This window comes from Ursus maritimus, unplaced genomic scaffold (assembly GCF_017311325.1).
Source record: "Ursus maritimus isolate PB19 unplaced genomic scaffold, ASM1731132v1 scaffold_6, whole genome shotgun sequence".
In the NCBI taxonomy this organism is placed as follows: Eukaryota; Metazoa; Chordata; class Mammalia; order Carnivora; family Ursidae; genus Ursus; species Ursus maritimus.
This window is the reverse complement of record NW_024426774.1, coordinates 59,339,428-59,362,033: the sequence shown is the minus strand read 5'-3', so window position 1 is coordinate 59,362,033 and position 22,606 is coordinate 59,339,428. Positions and strand designations below refer to the sequence as shown.

The 22,606-nt window shown below is 43.1% G+C and overlaps 1 long non-coding RNA gene across 1 annotated transcript in view; it reads right to left on the bottom strand.

Moving 5' to 3' along the window:
* The window catches only part of LOC121101037, a 206,072-nt gene that overhangs the window by 2,502 nt on the left and 180,964 nt on the right, over window positions 1-22,606 (bottom strand). Inside the window, exon 2 of the long non-coding RNA XR_005832973.1 lies at window positions 18,923-19,068. This is a non-coding gene — a long non-coding RNA (uncharacterized LOC121101037). The remainder of the gene's footprint in view (window positions 1-18,922; window positions 19,069-22,606) is intronic.

The following is a 22,606-nucleotide window of genomic DNA, read 5'->3' as shown; positions in this document are numbered from 1 at the left end:
CCTTCATCTAGCTAGCTAACTCCTACTCAGCTTTTAAATCTTGACTCCAATATCACTTCCTTAGGGAAAACTTCTTCACATCCAGCCTGGGTCAGCTTTCCTTGTTCTATGTCCCTTTTCCTTCTTGGTTGGTGATTACACACTCATTCGTGTGTTACTTAATCTATCTCTGTCCCCACACAGAATAGTGAGTCTGGAAAGATAGGAGTAGTGGTTGTTTTTGGTTAAGATCAAGTTTCTGTGACAGCACAGAGCCTGGAACAGCCTGGGCACACTGCAAGTACTGGTTGATCCTTACTGAATGAATCAGGAGGAAGACAGTGATATGCCCAGATGGATCCCAGAGCATCAGTGTGGAGATTTAAAAGAGTAGACTCTAGAGTCAGACCTGGCTATGTTCAAACCCCACTTCTGCCAGCTCTGTGACCCTGGCCAAAGGCTTAACCTCTGAGGTAGGCTGGAAATAGCTCCCCAGGAGATTCCATGTCAGATCTCTGGAACCTCTAATTATCACCTAATTTGTAAAAAGATTTTTGCAAAAGTGATTAAGTTATTCATCTTGAGATGAGAAGGAGATCCTGGGTTACCCAGGTGAGCCCTAAATGCAGTCACATGTATCTTTATGAGACAGAGACACAAAGAAGACACAGGGTCAAAGAAGGAAGAGGCAATGTAATCCCAGAGGTAGAGACTGGAATAATGTAGCCACAAGTCTAGGAATGCCAACAGCCAGAAGCTTAAGAAGAAAAGAACAAACTCTCCTCTGGAGCCTCCAAAGGGTACGTGGCCCTGCCAATACCTTGATTTCTGACTTTTGGCCTCTAAGACTGTGAGAGAATAAGTTTCTGTTGTTTTAAGCCACCTAGTTTATGGTAATTGTTAGAGCAGCCACAGGAATCTAAACCTACCTAAACCTCAGGTTCCTCATAGGTAACATGGAGGCAATGCCACACACCCTGTAAGGTTGTAGATCTAAGCAAACCAAAAAGTACGCAAGGAATGACCCAACCCCAATGGTCATGTCTATTCACAATGAAAACATATAAATCAAAAGGGAAATTTCTGTCAGTCATTTGGTAGTTGGGTCTTACTTTTTAATAATGTGAAAATAAGACATGTCATGGGTATATGATGAGTCTTTTTCCAAGGATGACTCAGACACTCTAGTGTTTTTTACACACTGCTATAATATTGCCGGGAAAGCTAGAGATGTGCCTAACCAGTTTGAAGGGAAAGCTCAGTAACCTCAGAACACAGCTCAGCACCTTCCGTAGAGCAGATGCTCAGGGAATGCACAGTGAGCGAATGAGCCCTTCGGTCGTCATAGTTTAGACATATCACTCACTAAGTAGAATACAGGAGAACCAAGGTTTCAGAATGAAGAAATAATAAATACTGTTCATCTGCATATCAGTATTAAGCCTCATCCATGAACCATCAAGCTAAAGATGATGATGATGACTGCCTAGACTGTTCTTGTCCAGCATGACAAGGACCCCTGCCAGCATCAAGGTGACCCTAGTATGATTAAGTAAGGGTTATTCTCCTTATATATACCTGCCTTTTCAAATGCTGTTAAATTTAATAAGAGAGATTCCTAAATGATTCCTGGATGACTCTGCATCACACACACTCAAAATTTTAACGGGTTTTGTTTATACTTTTGCTTTTAACTTAGAATAAGGGCATAATGGGACTTGATCTCCTAAAATCAGCGAGGTTAATTTCATTCTGAGAGTGATGTCTGTTCAAAGGATCAATGTATGTTAAGCTAAAAGTTACTTCCATGACTCATGTCCATTTTCACAATTTCTCCTAGCATGATCTCCATCTCTAGGCAATAAATGAGCTATTTTGAGAGCTGTCTATATGTGGAGGTAGGTTAATTTCTTTTGATAGGATTTTTAGTTGGTTTAAATGTGTTGCAGTAACAACCTTAGTAATTACAACTACTAGTGTAACATTAATAAGTCTATTTTAAACATGTGAGAGAGATTGTATAAGTAAATAAATATGGATCACTAAGACCACAGCCAACATAACAAGGCCAAAACTTTTCATAAATGTCTGTTTGCAAGAAGAGAGGTTGTTTTCTTGCTTTTAATTTTAGGGTGAATAATAGCCGCTGGCTGATCTGAAGCTGGATCAGCACACATAAGTCCAGACAGGGAGATGGCGAGGCTTTAATTTAAGATTCTGGAAAATCTCAAGCTATATTTTAGGGTTGCTATCTTAAAGACCCAGAATCACATGATTCTTAAAGTTTTTTATTTGATTAAAAGATATACGGGAAATGTAGAGGAACCCACGAAACATCCTTACACACGTTAGTTGGATATAATGCTCAGTACTTTACTCCAGGGAGCTCTAACTCTCCAGGGAGAGTTCAACTCTTTTCAAGGTCGTACACCCATTTACTCATTTACACACATTTACTAAGAGTTAGCTATGTGCCAGGCACTATTGTAAGCACAGAAAACACTTTAGTGGACAAAACCCTTATCCTTATTAAGCTTACGTTCTAACAGAGAATATGGATCATAAACAAAATTAATCAATGAATGGATAAGAAACTATCAGAAAAGCATAAGCGCTACGCTGAGAAGAACATACGGTGATGTGATAGCGAATGGAGGATGGTTACTTGTCCGGTAGTCTGGGAAGGCCTCTCCAAAGGGCTGACAATTAACCTGTTCTCCTACCATGCCCATTTCTCTCTGTGCTTGTGTGCCTTTTGTGCTAGATCATATTTTATTAAATCCAAGATGCCACCAATTGTGAAGTGCAAACCAATGCTAGAGATGCTAAAATGTTAGAATAGGAATGTCTTACAATCTATGAAATAGAGTAATTCTGACACTGTTCTTTTTAAGTTTACATTTATTTCCTACTGGAGATCTCAGCATACTGTACAGCTCTACTCCAATGACTTAGTTTCTTCCTCCCACTTCCTGCCACCCCTTTTGAAAATGCTTTAAGCAACCATGATCATTCTTACACCACCTACTGAGCAGTATTTTAAGGGGAATGAGAATTCTCTCTTCCACGCTCACCAAACTGTCTTAGTTTTGAACTTCTCTCTTGAACCATGCCTCCTACTCAATTCTACCATGCTCTTGATGATCTCCCCTTGCCTTCTATTATCACCCTCACATCAATCTGTGGACTTGACAGTGCCAGTTTCCAAAATCCTCTCCAGTCCCAGCTGCACCTGACTCAGATAATCAGTCTGCTCAGCTGATTTGGCCAAGGACCCTCCTTCTCTGGTCGCCATCCTTCACGGGCAGCTCACTCATCAAGGTTGTTCTAGACACAAGAACATGAACTATGTTCTTCTTCACTTGGAATCATCAGTCTCTATACCACTCCTCCTATGAATCAGAACCCCTTCTATTGGTAAAATACCAAGTTCTCTGTACTGGCTCCAAGGAGAACCCTTACATAAAAATCAGGAAAACAATCTTAATTTTGGGCAATGAAAGGTAAGATTTTAATTTAAAGAGTGGGGGATTTATTCTGACTCAGGACTAAAGGAAGCGTAAATAGCGGCAGTACTAGACCAGATTCTAATTCAGAAACACCCCACAGTCTTGCCCAATCCAAAGCAGAAGAAGGTACTGAAACATCAAACAGTTATCATCAATTTGTCACTGAGTATATTTATGTACTTTGCTCTCACCCTCTGACAGAAGAACCAAAGTATAGTGAGAGATTTTTGTGAACATTTTTAAACAAAGGTGGGTAAATTAACTGAGCCATCTAATAATTGAAGATCAGAAAGCAGAGAATACACCATAGTCTTTCCCACTGGGTCTGAATGCCAAATGGAGCCTGACAGGGAGAGTCAGGACTCTGACTGTGGCACTGTCTCAGAGTCTGAGGATGCTGCACTCTGGCTATACCAGACACATCTGAATGGGTGCTGAAGAGACTGGATTCACTGAGAACATTCTCTGCACAATTTAGGAATAGTCGCTCCAGTGATACTGAAGAAGAGTAGATGGACATTCCCCAAAACTGCTCATCTGATGAAACCAAAAACTCTAAAGATAGTCCTGTGAATTGACAGTTTTGTCCTGAGGGACAACTTTGAATGACTGACTGTTGGATATTTGATAAGATGCCATTAAAACAAATAAATAGGGAATCCTGACACATAGATTTCATAATCTGTCCATTCTCTTTATTTCTATAAAAGGCACATGGTTACGTTTAAAACAAAAATTCTCACGATTTCTTTTTTTTATTTCAACATATAGAAAGAAATAGAGAAGACTCTCATTAAAGGGGAGTAACGGTGAGAGGAACTGTGGCTGTGATTAACTCTGCTCACAGTTGGAGTTAATATTCCTTTTCCTCTGCAGTATTTTTTTAACTACACTCCCGATTCTCTGTTTGGAGACATCACAGACTTGTTCTGGTAAACTGTCACACAACCACAAGTCAAACACTCATATGTGCTAAATAGGAGAAAATGTTGCCATTTTTATCTGATCTTTGATTCACTCATACACTGTTATCTACTTTTAATTAAATAATATAAAATATACACGGTCAGCAGTTTGACTTTTCATTTCCTTACCATGTCAGTAATTCAACTTGATTGTTCCCACCTACTCTGAAATTACACTTGAAGGATGTAACCCTTGCATGGTACTCATCCAAAATCTGGAGAAGTCAAGCCCCTGCTAATAACAGCCACTGTCCAACCATACCTTGAAAAAAAAATGCATACCAAAATATGCCAAAGAATATGAACGCTCAAAAACACAGTGTGGTTTTTTAGTAAGGAGGCAGCAGCCTTCCTTGTCTGATCTTCTTCTGTTTCTTCCCTTTCCCCAGTGTCATATCCCTTGTTGATTTATAGTCTACTGAGTACCTTAAAGATCCACAAGACTCCCATGGAATCGCCTAAGGCACTGGAAGAAAGAACTTTACTCCCAGGCTGTTATGGACTTAGACAGCTTACTGCTTCATTACGGCTGCTCTTCCCCTGGACAGTTTGCATATTGCTGTGCCAAAGCGGCTGCTCGCTTCTTCCTCAGCCTCCTACCCCCACCTTCTCCACATTCTTCCCAAGAACAAAGACAGGCTGAAGACAGAGGAGTGAAGAAATGAAAACCCAAATATATCCAATCCCTATTTTTGTTATTATTACTGTTATTATCCTTGTCAAATTAATTCTACTGACCTGTTTGACACGGTGCTGATCTGTATGCAATTTTTTTTTTCAATTTAGAACTAAATTGGACACGGACTCTACGGAGGAATTCTGGACACTGGAAAGGTACAGAGTCCTAGCTGAGGAAATACACACTCAGCCTTGATCCTGATGAAATGGGCAGTGTCCTTGGGAATTTATTTCCGGAGGATATTCTTGAAATTATCTCAAAGCTAGAGGTTTTCAGGATGAGGCAGCTCTATTCATAACCGAAATAAAAATAAAAGAGATTAAACGATAATAAACAGGAGGTGACCCTTAAAGTAAAATCCTCTTGTAAATAAACTTGATTTACTTACGTTTAAATGTGTGATTGCAAAATACATATATATATATTTTCACGCAAACCATAGAACTTCTGCTTAATAATAATACTTAGCACTTATACAAGCACTTTACATCTGCAAAGTGCTTTACAAACATTAACTAATTAATCGTTAACAACACCCCAGTGAGGTAGGTAAGTATTATTCAAGTATTCTCTTGAATGTTCAAGCCAGGATTACAGCAACTCCAGAATGGGTTGGTGCTTGAGTGTGTGAGTGCGTGTGTGTGTGTGTGTGTGTGTGTGTGTGTGAGACTGTGTGTGTGTGTCTGTGTGTGTCCGTCCTGCTCCACTCTTACTAAATATAGGACTTTGGAGTATCTTATAAATGGAAAGACGGCTCATCTGGGGAATGTCTGAAGCCTTTCCAAAACCGTGGCTTTGGAGTTTCCCTAATAGAACCAAAACAAACTCTGAGGTGGTTTCTCCAAATCTTTAAAGTAATTGGGTAAGGAGCGGTTTTACACACAGGAAGCCAACCGCCCCCTCCCTTCCCACATTCTTCACTTCTTGGTGTTTTGGTTCTCACCCTCATTTGGTAACAAAGACTAAAATCTCACTTCTAGAAGGATTTCGCTCCATGGTCAGGAGAGTAGGCACATAAAACATGGCGCAGCATGGAAGAGCCTGGCATCCCCAGGGATAGATAAGACTCAGGTTTAAAGAGCAACAGTTCTGGAACCTTATGGTAGATGCCAGGAGAGTGAGTCAGAGTGCTGTAGAAACCAAAGAAATAATTATTAAAAGCCAAGGGTGGGCCTTGTTGGAGCAGGGGCATTTGCTCTGCCCCTACAAAGGGTAATGGTAGACATTCCAAATGCCTGTGACAAACATTACCACTATCCTTTGGCTGAAGGCATTGTAACCTCAGCAAATGAAGGCCACTACTGAAGTGCTGACCTCTTTCCCGGGTCAGATAACATGCTGCCAAAAATGACCCTGCATTTTTTTATTGATTTCTTCATTAATAATAGCTAGCATATACCGAGCACTTCCTCTGTGAAGGGCACTATGCTGAATTCTTTAGTTTTATTTGGTCACTAATCTTCACCACAATCCCCTGAGGAATGTTCTATTAGCCATATTTAAAGATCAGTAAAATGAGGCTTAAAGAGGTTCTGTAATTTGGTTAAGTCACACAGCTAGTAAGAGTCAGGATTAACCCCAGACTCCTAGATCCCTGATTCTACTCTCTAAACTCTACTCTATACTCTTCCATTCATGTGATTACTATCTGAGTAGATGCCTGGCCTAGAATTAGGTTCTGGGCATAAGTACTGAGCAAACAGACATGATTTTGCCATAAAAGAGAGACAGACATTGGGGGGGGGGGACTCACAAATAAATATGTCATTTCAAATTGTAATCAGTATCGTGAAGGAAAAATCAGAGTAGTGTGAGAGATACAGGAAACATAATTTACATCAGAGAATCAGAGAAGTCCTCTCCAAGTAAATGACATTTAAACTCGAACCTGAAAGATGACAGGAGTCAGCCCGGCAAAGAAGGAGTAGAAGAGCATTCCAGGCAGGGGAACGACAGGTGGGAAGGCCCCAAGGTGGGAAGGAGTTCGAGAAACTGACAGCAGACCAGTGTGGGGAGTAGATAGTGATCCAAGGGGACAGGCACACAAGACGAGGTCGAAGAAGGAAGCCAGGGCCAGATCATCAAGCAGGGCTTTATGAGTCATATGTATCAGTTAACATTAAGTTCAGCTGCATATAACTGAAATGCAGAAATAACAGTGGCATGAAGAAAACAGAAGCTTATTTCTCTCACACGTCAAAGAATCAGTCCAGGGTGAGTATCACAGTTCCATAGCTTCAGGACCAGGAGCCCTTCCCTATCTTTCCACTCGGCCATCCAGCATATCAGCTTCTTTCTGACAGGTCCCATCATGGTCTAAGGAGGTTTGTGGTGACCCAGCTGTCACATTTGCACCAGGCAACAGGAAGGAGGAATGGAGGGCAGGCCAAAAGGCTGCCCTAAATCAGTTTCTCTAAGGGATCCTTCCCAGAACTCCCAGGTGACACTTCCACTTACATATCTTTGGCCAGATTGTTACATAAACACACCTGTTCCCAAGGGAGGGCGGGAAATGTAATCTTATAACCAGGCAGATCCTGTTCCTCAAGAAGGGGAGGAGAATGGATTATCAGGAAGGTCACTGGTAGTCTCTGCCATATCATGATGGAGAGTTTCGATTTTATTGTCAGTATGATGCAAAGTCTATACAAGTTTTTAAGAGGGAAAGTAACATTACCTAGTTGGCATGCTTAGAAACTTTGGCTGCTTCATGAGTATAGACTACAGAATGGGTAAGAGTAGAAACAGGGTATCATGATGGTCTAGGAAAGAGATGTTATAGCCTTCATAATGGGAAAACATGGTGGAATCAAGATTTATGTCAGAGATGAAAAGAGCGGAAATGTTTATATATTTAATGCAGGACTGGAGCTGTGGGAGTTTTCCAGGATAATGCCTAAATTGGTGGGAGGTACAACCATATGGCTGGAGGTGCATACAGAGATGGATAATACTAGAGAATGGGTACACAGATGGGTAATACTAGAGATGGGTACAGAGATGGGTAATACTAGAGAAAAGAAATATTTGGGTTTGAGAGAAAGAGATTTTAGTTCTGGACATCTGAAACTTAAAATGCAAGTGAGTTATTCAGAAGGGAAGCAGGGAGTGTAGTGTCATGAAAAACAAGAAAAGAGAGTATTTCAGAAGAAGGGAGATGTCAACTTTGACAAATGCTACTAAAAAGAGATTTTAAAAAATGAACACTGAGTCGTCAACACTAGATGGAGCAAAATGGAGGTCACTGGTGACCTCAGAAAGAACAGTCAGGAGAGGCAGAGAAAAAAGACACGGATGTATATATGGAAGAACAGCTGTAAGGTGAGGAAGCAGAAGAGGAAGCATTTGTACAAACTTCTTTTGTGTGGCTTGGCTGTGAAGTACAGTTAGGGTTGTAACTGGAGGGAGGAACTGGGATGAAAGGAAGACATGAAGAGTACTAATGCTTGCTTGAAAGTCAACGGAAAGAATCTTATAAGGAGTAAAGGTTGAAGATGCAACAGAAAGAAGGACTTGCCAATGAAGGTCTTAGTCTAAGGAAAAAAAAAGGAGTACAATCTAGAACATATACGAAAGGACCAGTCTTTGAGGAGAGTATGCATTTTTCAGTATCACAGGTGGGAACTGGGCAGGACAAGAATGGAATCGGGTATGTTTATTGCTGTGGTGGAGATAAAATGAGAAAACATTTCTCCAATGCTTTCAATTTTCTCTATGGAAATGCAAATTACAACTACAATGAGAAACTTTTCCCATTTATCAGATTAGCAAAAATAAAAGATTGAGTAGCATGCTGTAGTGGTGAGCCGGAAGATACTGGCATTCTTATAGACTGCTGGAGGGAACATAACTAGAGTAATCACTGTGGACAGAATTCCAACAATATCTATCAAAACAGAAAATGACACATCATTTGACCCACCCAAATTATTTCTAGGAACTTATTTTACAAATGTAGCAACACATACACAAAATGACACAGGCATAAATGTATTCATTACAGCACAATTTGTAATAACATATTGGAAATTAACTATCCATCAATAGTACTATAATATTATAAAAAGAATGGAAACATTCTCCATATATGGATATGGATTTATCTCTCTGACAGTAAGTTAAAAAAAAAAAAAAGCAAAGTGCTACCATATATGTAAAAGACAGAAGGGAGAGTATATACACGTGTATTTGCTTTTTTAAAAAAAAGATCTATTTATTTATTTATTTATTTATTTATTTATTTGAAAGGGGGGGACGGGGCAGGGAGGCAGAGGAAGAGGGAGAGAGAACCTTGAGCAGACCCGATGCTGAGCACAGAGCCTGATGCAGTGCTCGATCTCACAACCCTGAGATCACAACCTGAGCCAAAACCAAGAGTTGGATGCGCAACTGACTGTGCCACCCAGTCACCCCTATATTTGCTTTTATATGTGTACATTGTCTTTGAAACACACAGACTGAGATCAATGGTAGCCCCACGTGAAGGCAAATGGGGAGCATAGAGAACTGTGATAGAATGGTGACTTTTGACTTTTGTACCTTTTGACAACTTTTGTACCTTTTGGACAATTTGAATGTATAGACCAAAATAAATAAAATTATATTTAAATAAAGTTAGAGAAAGAGCATTTATCTATGTATTATGAGGCCTGGTAGACCAGGGAAGTAGGAAGCAGAGATGACAGAAGGAGAGGAGAAGAGAGAAGAATTGGTCTGTCAAGTGTGGGAAAGCAAGCCTACTAGAGACAGGCAGGAAAAACGGGTAATGATGAGAGCCTAACTGAAGTTTGTGAAGGTCAATGTACAGTGGCGATACACTGCTTGGTCATGTGATAATTTTCTCTTTTCCTCCCTCCCATCCTTCCTTCCTCCCTCATCCCTCCAACCCCCTTCTCAATCTCTCAATCTCTTTCTCTCTCTTGCCAGAAATGTCTTGCTATTTAATTACAGGCACAAAGATAATAGGTTGAGCTCATCCAGAGTATACGTTTTCTTGCCAGGTGGGAAGGAAAGAAAGAGGGTGAGGGTATTTATAAGATTGTGAATATAATAAGCTAGATACATAGCATGTGAAAATGGAAGAAAGTGGAGGAGTCAATGGATTAGGGTCATAATGATGTCTAAAAATGTGAAAGTGGGGATCTTGAGCAGGTGAGCTGTAAGAAGAAAATTAACTTTTTCAGTTCCTAGAATGAGCCAACAATATTTTCCCTGCTGGGGGAGGTGGTTATTAGAAAATGTTCAGATTAAGAGTAAGGCAAAGAGAGAAAGGGGAAAATATAGGGTATGTGGGAGTCACAAGGGCATTGAGACTGTGGCCCAGAAAGGGATGTAGGATGCAGAAAAATGGCTTCTCTGGACCATGACCAGGGGACTTACGTGGATTAATGTCTTCCAAAGTCAATGCTGTGGAGGCTTTGTGCTTGGGACAAAAGCAGTCCAATAGTCAACTTAAAGAGGGAAGGGTTACAGGAGGATTGCTTAAGGCATATTTACAACTGAAAGGGAGTCATTTTTTTTTTTTTAAAGATTTTATTTATTTGACAGAGAGAGAGACAGCCAGCGAGAGAGGGAACACAAGCAGGGGGAGTGGGAGAGGAAGAAGCAGGCTCATAGCGGAGGAGCCTGATGTCGGGCCCGATCCCATAACGCCGGGATCACGCCCTGAGCCGAAGGCAGACGCTTAACCGCTGTGCCACCCAGGTGCCCCTGAAAGGGAGTCTTTAAACATATAAAGAACGGCAATGCTAAGAGCAAGGCAATTTCATTATCAAGAAAAATATCATTGTCATCGGTCTTTGAGAAAGAAAGCTCCAGAAAGGAACTCCCACAAGACCAGCTATGGAATTATCACTGTCTAATTCACAATTCTAAAACTCCTTTGATTCTTGAATTCACATGCTTCCAACACCTCTAGGTTAACCACAGAATAAATACTAAACTCTAAAGAACATGGCAGGAAATCCTTCCACCCATGGTCTGCCCTATCCAGAATCAGCAACTCTGATTTCCTGCTTATGTTCAGAAGGAATGTACCCATGAGGCCCAAAATATCCATTATTATACCTGCTTCCATGCTTTTGTTCATGTCATTTGCTCACCTGGAAAAATCTTCCTCCCTTCTATCTGAAGTCAACACTTCCAAAGTCCATGTCAAGTCTTACCCTCCCCTCCAGAGTCATCTGTCTAGCAACTTACAAAGCCCAAGGACTCAAAAGGCAGCCCAACTTCCAAGAATAATTCCAGTTCTGTTGGCCAGAAGCCTGGGGAGAAAACTCATTCATTCATTTGCATTGAACGAGAAGCAAACACTGAACTCAGGTCTCCCCAAAGAGTTGCAGGCAAGAGAAATGCCTCCTCTTTTTTTCAGGGGAGCAATTTCAGACCCTTGAAGATCAGGTTTAAGTCATTTCCTGACCAAACACTAGCATAGTTCCTACATAACTCCAGCCAGGTTCAGCTCCTCTGGAAGACTCAAATGTAGTTTCTGAATTAATAATTCCTTCCAGCTTTGATATCTTCATTTGAGAGTTCCAGGAGAACAGCGTGTTTTTAAAAGGAAATGGGAGAAGGGATGCTCAAGGGGGGCATCATGGTGGGGAAAGAAGAGCTGTAACTTTTAAAAACGCATCTGGATGAATGAGACTAACTTCCTATGACTAATGTCCCCCAAACATTAAACTAATGATTAAACTAAAAATGCAAATCCCCAAGATGTTATATGCTGCTGGGCGGACTGATGGAAAGAAACCTTGCAAACAGTCCCAACATTGTGTGGGGAGTTGGAGGGGAGATGTGCATGAAAACAACGGAGAGCCATATGGTTCTAGCCAATGGTCAACAACCAAAAATTCAAAAGCAGAGAAAGAAAACTCCAGAGCTACAGAGAAATGTGATTCTCCTACTCTCTCTTACTCTGGCACTTCTCTGGAAGTTCTAAAATGATGGGGGATGCAGAAAACAGCAATACCACAGGAAGCCAATCTGTAGGCATAACCCCTTAGGGCTCTGCTAAGCAAACTATGTGACGAATGATGAGCTCTACCTGCACAAAGATTCTCCATCCCCAGAGAAATGAGCAGGTGCTAGGTTCGTGTGACCTCCCAACAGCCACCTGGGTCTCCTCACGATTCTCTACACTCCCCCAAGAAATATGATACTCCCCCAAATCAAGAGGAGCCTGGAGTTAGCAAGACATCCCAGAAAGTACAAGAGATGCAATAGAAGGTTCCTGTACCTTAGCGGCAACAATGACTCAGAAAGGTCTGTCTGGGCGGGGGAGGGCGGTGTGCAAGAAACTTAGCGACCTTCTGACCTTGGAGGGTCTAAAAATTATAATTACTTGATTTGGGGTATCTTTTTGTTTCAAATTACCACACAGCAAAAAGCTGATAGTGTTCCTGCCTCTTCAACATATGCATAACTTCACAAAAAGAGTTGCTTGACCTGGCATTTAAGGCCTTCTGGAAGGTCCAAGGAGCCCCTAGTACTGTATGCCATATTCTGCAAGTATGCGCATTTTAGGAGAAGAGAGTCATTGCTTTTGTTCAATTTTCAAAGAGACCTACTACCTGAAGTTGGTTTAAAACTACTGGTATGCTTCATGTAGCCAAGAAGTGATAGCCTTAGTTATGAAGAATATGAGATTAATGTTTTTCAGAGGTTTGAAGGACATGATCGTGGAACCTCATTAGAATCTGGGGCTTGGGTTCAGAAATATCCATTTTAGGGGCACCTGGGTGGCTCAGTCAGTTGAGCATCTGACTCTTGGTTTTGGCTCGGGTCATGATCCCATGGGTCATAAGATCGAGCCCTGCATCGGGCTCCACATTCAGTGTGGAGTCCACTTGAGATTCTCTCTCCCTCTCCCTCCCCCACCCTTGCTCATGTGCATGTGCTGTCTTTCTCTCTCTCCCTCCCTCCTTCTCGCTCTTTCTCAAATAAATAAATAAATAAAATCTTATTTAAAAATACCCACTTTACAGACACAGCTTATTACAGTAAAAGAGATACGATACGCATTCTTCTTCTCAAGGTATATACCTTGATCTGAACAAATGCTATAAATAAAGGCTCTTTAATACAGTCTTATTTCTAAATGAGATTAAAGAACAAAATGCCCAGACATACCCAAAATTCATCCCCATGACTTTGCAAACAATATTAAATTACAGATCTTATAGGCCCCATCACAAACCAATATCCTATCATTCAATGAACACATATCCTTTTAGTCTGTTGTATCTTATTGATATATTTGTATATTTATCATACAGTTTCAGAGTTTGAGGAGACCATAATGAAACCTCTCATTGTACAGAAGAAGAAATTAAGACCTAAGGTCACAGAGCAGTTCTGCACCAGAAAGCCTCATCTTCTGAATTAATTCCCGGAAAACAGCTGTCCAGACTCTGCAGCTATGGAGAAACTGGCCCAACCTTCCTAGAAGACAATCTGGCATTTTCTCAGGGATGGCACAATTTCATGCCGTTCCTTCCACTGCCAGAAAGCTGCTCTCACAGGGTTCTGCTTAAGCAAGCTGGACTGAGGGTGGCAATTTCTATCAACACGGTTTGTTTGATTGTTTTTCAAAGTTTCAATACCTTCTCTCCAATAACTGCTTTCACGAAACACTCAATGTATGAGCTGCCAGCCAGTCACCTCCCCAAAACAAAGAGCAGTGAGTCGTTGCATTTGAAGGCGGGAGAAGGATAGTTACCATGGTTGCTCTTGTTTTCCTTCACCAGCTAGGGCTTTGGTAGGAATGAGAAGTTCTGGAACCTTACACAACGGAAGGCCGTATTTCCAAAGTGGCGGCCACTGGGGTCCCAGGGAAGACCAGGAGCTGATCTTATCATTAGGTTAGTCTTTCAGGTTGACATTTTTGAAGAGTGCAGTCCAGCTATTTGTAGAATGTCCCTCGACTGGGTTCTGGTTACCTGATACTTCATGATTAGCTTTAGGTTATGCATTTAAGGCGGGAATTCCTAGCGACATCACATGAGAAGACACATGCTGTTTTTTCTGCTTTCTACCTCCGACCTGAGCTGTGCACTGGCACTGGGGAAATACAGCCCTCAGAGACACTACTCAGACAGCACTGTGCCAGGCTTCTAGCTCAAAATGAAGAAACCTGAACCTCTTGAATCAAACGTCCATCCCCAGCTCCTCATTCGGGCAGTCTGATTATCAGTTCAGCGGAGTTCCGTGGAGGCAGCCCACAGCAGGAGCACTGCAGGCTGGCAGCTGCGAGCTGACAGGGAGGACGACTCCACTCCAGGTCCTGGAATCACCCCCACCACCCCAGGTTTCGCATCCTCCGGGGTTGGCTGGGGTGGGGACGGAGGAAAAGGCAACCTCGCTCCGGTCTTTCTGATTCATGTCTGGGAAGCTGAGATGCCTGCAGGGTGACCTTCACCAGGGCTGGACAGCCAACACCCTTCTGGGTAACTTGTTGCCAACCACAGGTCACCCAATCAGTCCGGGGCTTGCTTCCAAACATTCGTTCCCAATCCATTATTCATCCAGGCAGAGCCGGCCAAGGGGAAGAGGAGACACAGCTGGAAACGGAAGATCAAGCTCGCCCTAGGCAAAACCGCAGAGTCCAAAAAGCTTGTTTTCAGAGGCTCCTGCTCTTCCCATACATTTCCCCTTTTTCAGAAATAATTTTCTCCCTGGGGCTTGAGGCTCCCAAGCGCTGCTGAGTAGAGACGGCATCTCATCCACAGTAAAGTGGTGGGTGCTTTCTGCGTATTCCGAGTACCATGCACAATTTTTAAAAAGAAGGGCTCATTTTCTTCTGGTGCAATTATTATCCAAAAAAAAAAAGATTGGAGAAGGGTGGGATGTCCACAGCAATGGGTGAGTTGTGTAGGTTCTTTAAAATATCCTTCAAATCACTCCAAGGAGCCCACCAACTGCCTCTATGAATCTGAGGCTGGTCAGCAAGGCTTTAGTACTAAACCTGTGCTCAGCACTGCTGCCCTTTCTAGCAAGCCCAGGTCCTAGGGAGCTCTCATCAGAAACAAGGAGAAATATTTGCAAAGAGTACCGGATTAAGCAGAATCCACTCCACCACTCAATCTGTTTAGTATGTTGGTTACTTTACCTCACCAGGCCTCAGTTTCTTCATTTAAAAAATGAGAAGGTCCAGCTGGTAGATCATGAAGTTCTCTGAGCTTTGAATGGCTGAAAGATTATATTCCGGTGCTGTCGTGATTCACTCGAAGTTATGGAAATGGGAAGTGGCATCAGATTTTAAAGTTAATAACATTTCAGATTTGTTATGTGTTGTCTACGGCCATACCACCCAGAACGCGCCTGATCTCGTCTGATCTCGGAGGCTAAGCAGGGTCGGGCCTGCTTAGTACTTGGATGGCAGATTTGTTATGTGTTAGTCTAAGTACTTAACCTGAATTAACTCCTTGGAGCCTCAAAAAAACATCTGAAGTCATTACTCTTACCATCTCCATTTCACAGATGAGGAGACTGAGGTGCAGGCACTCAGCTAGGGAGCTACAAAGCAGGAAGCCCAACACAACAGTGTTAACTGTGAGTGTTCCAAACCACTATGCCGCACCACCTCTCACAGCAGAACAGCAGTGTGCCACCAAGAATTGGCATAGGTTAGGCAGGGCTGGGGGCAAGAAGAAAGAGAGCTGAAGATGCTGACCAGGACCGGTGGTCGGGTGGCCCCAATCTTCAGGGTTCGCACAGAACAATGGAGCCCATGGCAAGAGACATGAGCAGAAAGCAGCCCAGGCGGGCCTGTATGCATGACATGAGCTCCCTTGCTGCTACCTTAAGTCTCCGAAAGCCTGTGGTTATCTCTGAGCAGAACTGGCAAGGAAGGTTCATCAGAGACGCACGGGGCAGCCTGTGCAGTCCTGCACAGTCCTGCACCCACCACAGCCAGCCTTCTCAAAGCCAGGCCTCTCCAGGCACGGGGCAGCCTGTGCAGTCCTGCACAGTCCTGCACCCACCACAGCCAGCCTTCTCAAAGCCAGGCCTCTCCAGGCTCGCTGCTGCATGGCCATAATTACGGGACGGGGAGCCTGAAGGGTGGCCTGAAGTTCTTTTCCCTGAAACTCCCCATGCCTGAGCACGGACACAGAGGTCTCCAAAAAGAACATCCAAGAAACTGTTTCTTCACTTTCTGTACCGCTAATGGCAAATAAGCAAAGGTGTGTGTATAAATGTGATACTGTGTGCTCGGGACCCTACAGGGAAGAGAGACAGAGACAGAGAAAGAGACACAGAGAGACAGAGAGACAGTGACAGAAAGACAGAGAGAGAGAGACAGAGAGAAAGTAGCAGAGACACAAGAGACAGATAGAGGGGATGGGGGTGAGGGACAGGCAGGCAGGAAACTGACTCTCTAAAAGCCTCAAAGCTTGTTCAAAGCTTCCCATTTACATAAATCCAGATCCTGCTGCAGTGTTTGGGGGCCTCTGTTACTGTCTTAAAATCAGTGTTTTAGCTCCACCTAACTTTTGCAGGTTTGTGGTTTGGTTTTTTTTGTTTTTTTGTTTTTTTTTGAGTTACAGTCTGGCACAAAAGTGCCAGTTTGTTATGTGGGTGGGTAATGGTATGCTTTTAATTAAGGAGGCAGAGACTAAATTAAACCACATCAAGCGGCTAGTGTTTCTTTAATTTCAGATTGTGGGTCCCTTACCCTAAGCACAAGGAGTTGGGCTAGATCATGATTCCACTTTAATGGTTATGGCTGAAAAGCTCCATCTCACGACCAGCTTCATAACTGATTAAACACAACTGTGGACTCCCGTGATCAGGAAGTGCAATTCTGCTGGTGTCGCTTCAAGTCTAAAATACCTCCAGGGTAATTACAGGCTCAGAGGCAACTCCGAAGGCTTTGAAGTAGAGAAAGAAAAGATCAGGGCGTCCAGAGGATTGGTGCCTGTTCATTTGTCCTTCATGGCAAAATCCTGAAAGCCTTTAGGGAAAGATGCCCCTGTCTACAGGAGTTCTGCAGGTCTGGACATCCCAGTCTGGCTGCAGCCTGGGAAGGAGAACCGGGTCCCAGGTCATGGCAAGCTTCAGAGGTCACCACAGCGTCCCCTAGGGAAGGCTGCCTTTCCCTGTTAGCTCCAAATCCAGGTTTCATGCAGCTCTGCTTCTCTTTGCTTTGGGTTTGGTTTGCCTGACTGGCCGCGACTTGAGCCGTCCACTCGAGGGGGGAAAAGTGCACTCTGTCTGACCGGCGAAAGTATTTACTTTGATAGCAATTATCAAACACTACAAACCACACTCTAAAGACCTCTTTGCAGTTCACACAGAGAGGATACAAACCTTACTCAGAAATGGAGAGAGTGGAGGGCTCTTTTTTGTTTTTCAATTAATAATAGGTTAGAAGTAAAAACCATTATTAGTGACAGGACATAATGGGAAAGCCAGACCTACATTGTTAAGAGGACTATTTAAGGAAATGTTAATGAATTGAATTTGAAGTTCTTCATAGTCAACCTGGAGACAACTAATGGTTTCAAAGTGGAAAAGCGAAGAGTTATTAAATGTTGTATATTTATTACACTAATAATCAAACTGCCAGAGGCTGGGAGAGATGCAAATACGGGTCCAAGTCCTGTTTAACCATTAGCTGTGGAAATGCAAGAGATGCACTGGGGGAAAGTTAGCGCATGCAAACATTTGCCAATGCCACTGTGATGAATAGGTCATGGATGAGGACCGTAACTCTTCCAATCCCAGGGAAGAGCCCATTTCAGCAGAGGATAGAAACGTAACTTAATTTTTTACTGGCACTTGGAGGGAGACGAGGACAATATTTCTGGCAGCTGCCATTTTACATAGTGTGGGGGTTTTGTACTGAAATAAATAAATAATAAAAGACACCTTTTCCAGTTGTTCAAGTCTTCCTGCTCTCCCAGGAGGAGGTAAGATCCCTCTGATCCTGGCATGTAGGAAAGAGCTCTTCTAAGGCAGACATCCCTCTGAGGTAAACCTGCAAAGATCCTCTGGTATCTTTGTGATAACCCCCCTCAATGAACAGTTTTATTTGTAGCAAGCTAAACCTCACGGAGTAGAAAGAATGTGGATTCTAGAGAGAGAGTCTGAATTCTGAACTTGCAATTCTGGATTTGCCACTTCCAACCGGAATGAACCTGGGAACATCATTCCTCTCTCTGGGCCTCAGTTTCCTCATCTGCAAAATGGGGACAGCAGTATCTATCCTGCAGGATTGGGCCAAAGAGCAGTGATAAAGTGTGTCGAGTGCCTAACAGAGTAGCTGCAACATAGGAGGCTCTTGTTTTAGGGGATTCCCTAGAATCAGACCTTCTATGAGGATTAGTGCACATTTGTGATTTGTAAAGAGGGTCTTCCCAGGGCAAATCTGTAGGGGAGTGGGAGAATCAGGACAAGAAAGGGGAGATGGCCTGAAAAGGGCTGTATTTCAGGTGAAGTATCATGGAAGGTAGCTTCAGCCTGACCCTCAGAGGAACTCCAGAGTTTAAGTTATACCTCAGAGTCACCAGAAGGCAAGAAATTGGTGTTCATATCCCTGGGCCTGTTCGTCATTAGTCAAGGCTTCCCTGAGGAGATTTGAATTCCCAGGCACTTTTCATCTCGCCAAACCGTGAGCAAAGCAGGCTGTGAAGACAGTCCAGAAGACGAGTTGCAGCTGCTGACTGTCAGAAACTAAGTGGCTGGTGGTGCACAAAAATGGTAAAAAAGGATCCGAGGGCATTTGGGCAGAGTATCAACAGCGTGCACAAGAGTGCTCCACACATCGTACCATCAATTTTGTGACCTACCTTGAGGTAATCCCACAAGCTCTCTGCAGCCATCTCTCAGTTGAATGTGGAGTAATGGAGGACAGGGGTCTATCACATTTTTCTCTGAACTCAAGCCAACAGGGATGTAGTAAGTACTTGCTGTATGCTCTTCACCACACTAAGTCCTGTGGGGAAAGACATACCAATGTGAAGTGTAGGCTCCATCCCAGTCCACTTGGGAAAACAGGCACTCGAATAAACAGTGCAGCAGCTGCACAAGGTAAGAGCTCATTCTTGGGGGCAAAAGAAGAAAAGTGGGAAACAAGGCACTTCCTGATTCTGCTGTCACTGGTGGAAAAAAAATGGCACCAGTGGAGAACGTACTGAATATGGGATTTGCTGAAAGAATAATTGGGGCTCTAGACAGAAATGATCCACGGCCAGGTCTGGGAAGCAGAGCACTGCTCCAGTGAACAGGCACTATATAAAGCGTCACTCTCTCCCAGCCCCCCTCCATAATACCACCATTGCCACCAAGAACCCAAAATAATGATGAAGATGTGGGGAAGGATATTCCTTAGAGCCTGAAATTTGAACTCCCAACTCTTAGATCAGGATTTTCCAGCTGCAAGGAACCTCAGAGATCACTTAATCTAAACTCTTTGTTTTATGATGGTGAAATTAAGGCATGGGAGTTTAAGCAAGTTACCACAAGCAATGGCAGAATGGAGATTAGAGCCCATGCCTCCTCATTTATTGATCTTTGTATTGTTCCAAGTTAAATCTAAAATACAAGATTTGCAAGTGTCTAAGAATAGAATCCTTCTGCCCCCAAGCATCAGCAAACCATGGCCTATAAGACAAATCCTGCTCGTTGCCTGTTTTGGCAAAAAAAGTTTTATTGGAACATAGCTGTGCCTGTTCATTTATGTATTGGGTCTATGACCACATCCATACTACAGTGGCAGAGTTAAGTCATTGTGACAGAGACTGCATGGCCCACAAGACCCAAAATAGTTACTATCTGAACGTTTGCAGAAAAATTTTGCTGACCCTTACCACAGGCCATTAGGAGGTGAGCATTACCAAATGAACCAACCTGTACATAAGGGCTAGGTAACTAAGTCAGGTGGCTATCCAAATGCCTTGCTGAGTAATCCTAAGTAACCCAGGACTGCATGATGGTGGAATTGGCTGAAAGCTCTACTGAGGAAGCTCATATCATGGAAAAGGTCAGCATGGCTTTCTCAAAGTCAATCCACTCTGGGCCGGAGAGGCCCCACACCCACATGTGCTACTGGGTTAGAGGACCTTGTTAGTCCACTTAAATACATGAATCAGTGATGAGACCCTCAAAAGTGCCTTCCAGTCCCGTCATTCAAATGCCAACAAGAGGATCTTCCACCTCACTCCGTGACCACACACTGCTTTCTTTCCTAGTCCTCCATGAAATGCCACAAAAACAAAGTTGCACACATGTTCCCTGCTTCAGCACTGCCAGAATGACCTCTGTCTTCCTTCACGGAATAATAATATGTATTAGCTAGGACAGTCCACAAATCTACTTACTTGTTCGAACAAGGAAAAATTACTGATGTTTGTTCTCTATCTGGTCAGGCTAATTCTTAAACAAAAAGGAAGTATATGTCACCAAACCACAGGCTCCAGAGGTTTTAAGGTGTATATTACTAGCATTCAGCCTGCAGAGAAACTTTAGTCTAAGGTCTTATACGGGAACCCCTTCACAAATGTTATTACTTCTCTAGCAGATAAATAGGATTCAAACCACAGACAAATTATTTAATTAATGTAGTACCTTTATGTGGACATTCTGGGGTCAGCTCAGAAGCTGGGTAAAGCTAAGCTGTTTGCAGATATCATTCTAGTTGTATTGCTCCTGGGGAATATTTTACTCGAGCAAACCTAAGGTGCTTTGCCACATAAAAAGATTATCCCTTGGGAGTCGTCAAAGTCCTATCATCACCAGAATTAACTATTAATAATGACATAATTATAATAATATGTATTGTAATATAAATAACAACACATTATATTTTATTTAATTTTAAAACTTAGTGGAAGTGGACGGATGGTCTGAGGAACACTTCCTGCATCCAAGAGAGACCCAAGTTTCAAATGAAACCCAGCATTCCTCCCTCCAGTGCCTCAGAAAATGAGATGAAATCACAGGTGACAGCCTCGAGTGAGTCTCAGGTGCTACACGCTCTCACGCACTCAGCAGCCCTCTGACAAGAAAGAACACTGTGGCGAGTAGGAAACTAACACTCTAAAGTGGAGAGGGTAAGAAAATGTCCTGCAATACCAGCCAGAAGGGCTCCTCCGAGGCCCACGTCTACAGCAGCGAGCCGGGGAAGCCGCTCCTCTCAGAAGTACTGATAAACTGCGATGTGCACAGCTGCTCCTCTGCGGAGACAAGATCGAGGCCTGGAAGTTGCTGATGCTCAGGGGCATTGGACACATGGCTGAGAAGCACAGGTGGTGGTTGTGGGGGTAAACTTGGCTGGTGTCCCTGAGTCTCTGGAATGGCTATGCCCGTAAGGCTGGAGTATGTGTGTATGTGCACACCACACTGGGGCCAGTCAAATGAAGTGAGCCTAGAAGGTGATGGAAATGAGCTTTAAATTGGCCTAGCACCATTTACACATGCAGCTGAGGCACCATCCTGTCCCAAGAGCTGTCCTGGAAAGCTGAGCATTTACTCTACTAATGCCACAAGAAGGGTCTGGAGCTCTTCACCAGGACTCCTTGTCAGATTCTTTGGCAAATTCTCTGGAAAGCCCCCCCAAAAGTAGCAATTTTATCTTTTGAGGGTAAATCTGACTTTTAGAGTAAGTGAAAACGTTGCTCCGAACCAAGCCTGTGAACAAGGCAAGTAATCAAACTGGGGAACAGCATGTAGGGTTTAAGTAAGGTTATGAAGAAATGGGTCTCCTTGCCTTGGCTGGCTCAGATCCTGGTCCTGAGAGTGCTGGTAACAGGCACGTTCTCCACAACACCCTGAACAGTGGCAGCCCGTGCGTAAGTGACTAACACTGAAAGACACACTCACTGAGATGTCACTTAGCATGAGGAAACATTAGTTCCATGACTTTCAGCGCCACCAGGTATGCAAGAAGTCAAGGTCATATAAGTGGACTTTTGATGTAGCCAGCAATAAATGTCTACATATTCACAAGGGAAGAGAGGTCTGCAAAAGCCATCCATGCCTTTAGTCAGAGTTGGGCTAATCATAGCCCACGGGCCACATCCAACCCACTTGTTCAGCACCTGTTTTTGTAAATAAACTTTTACTGAAGCACAGCCATGCCCGTTTGTTTACGTACTGCTTACCCTGTTTTCACTCTACAATGGCAGCATTGACGAGCTGCCACAGAGAACCCATGGCCAGCAAAGCCTGAAATACTTACTATCAGACCCTTTACAAGAAGTCTGCTGACCCCAGTCCTTTGTGATTGAGTCTGTTTCAGAGGCTAACTAAAGTATGGAACGTGTGGTGAATTGTCTTTCCTCCCCAGTTTTCCTCGATGACACTTGATTTTTTTATTTGTATGGAAGGTGATAACATAATTTGGCATATACTTTTATTAGTCTCTAGGGCCACCATAACAAATGACCATAATCTGGGTGTATGTTAACAAAAGAAATTCATTTTCACAATTCTGGAGGCTAAAAATCCAAAATCAAGATGTTTTCTGGGCTATG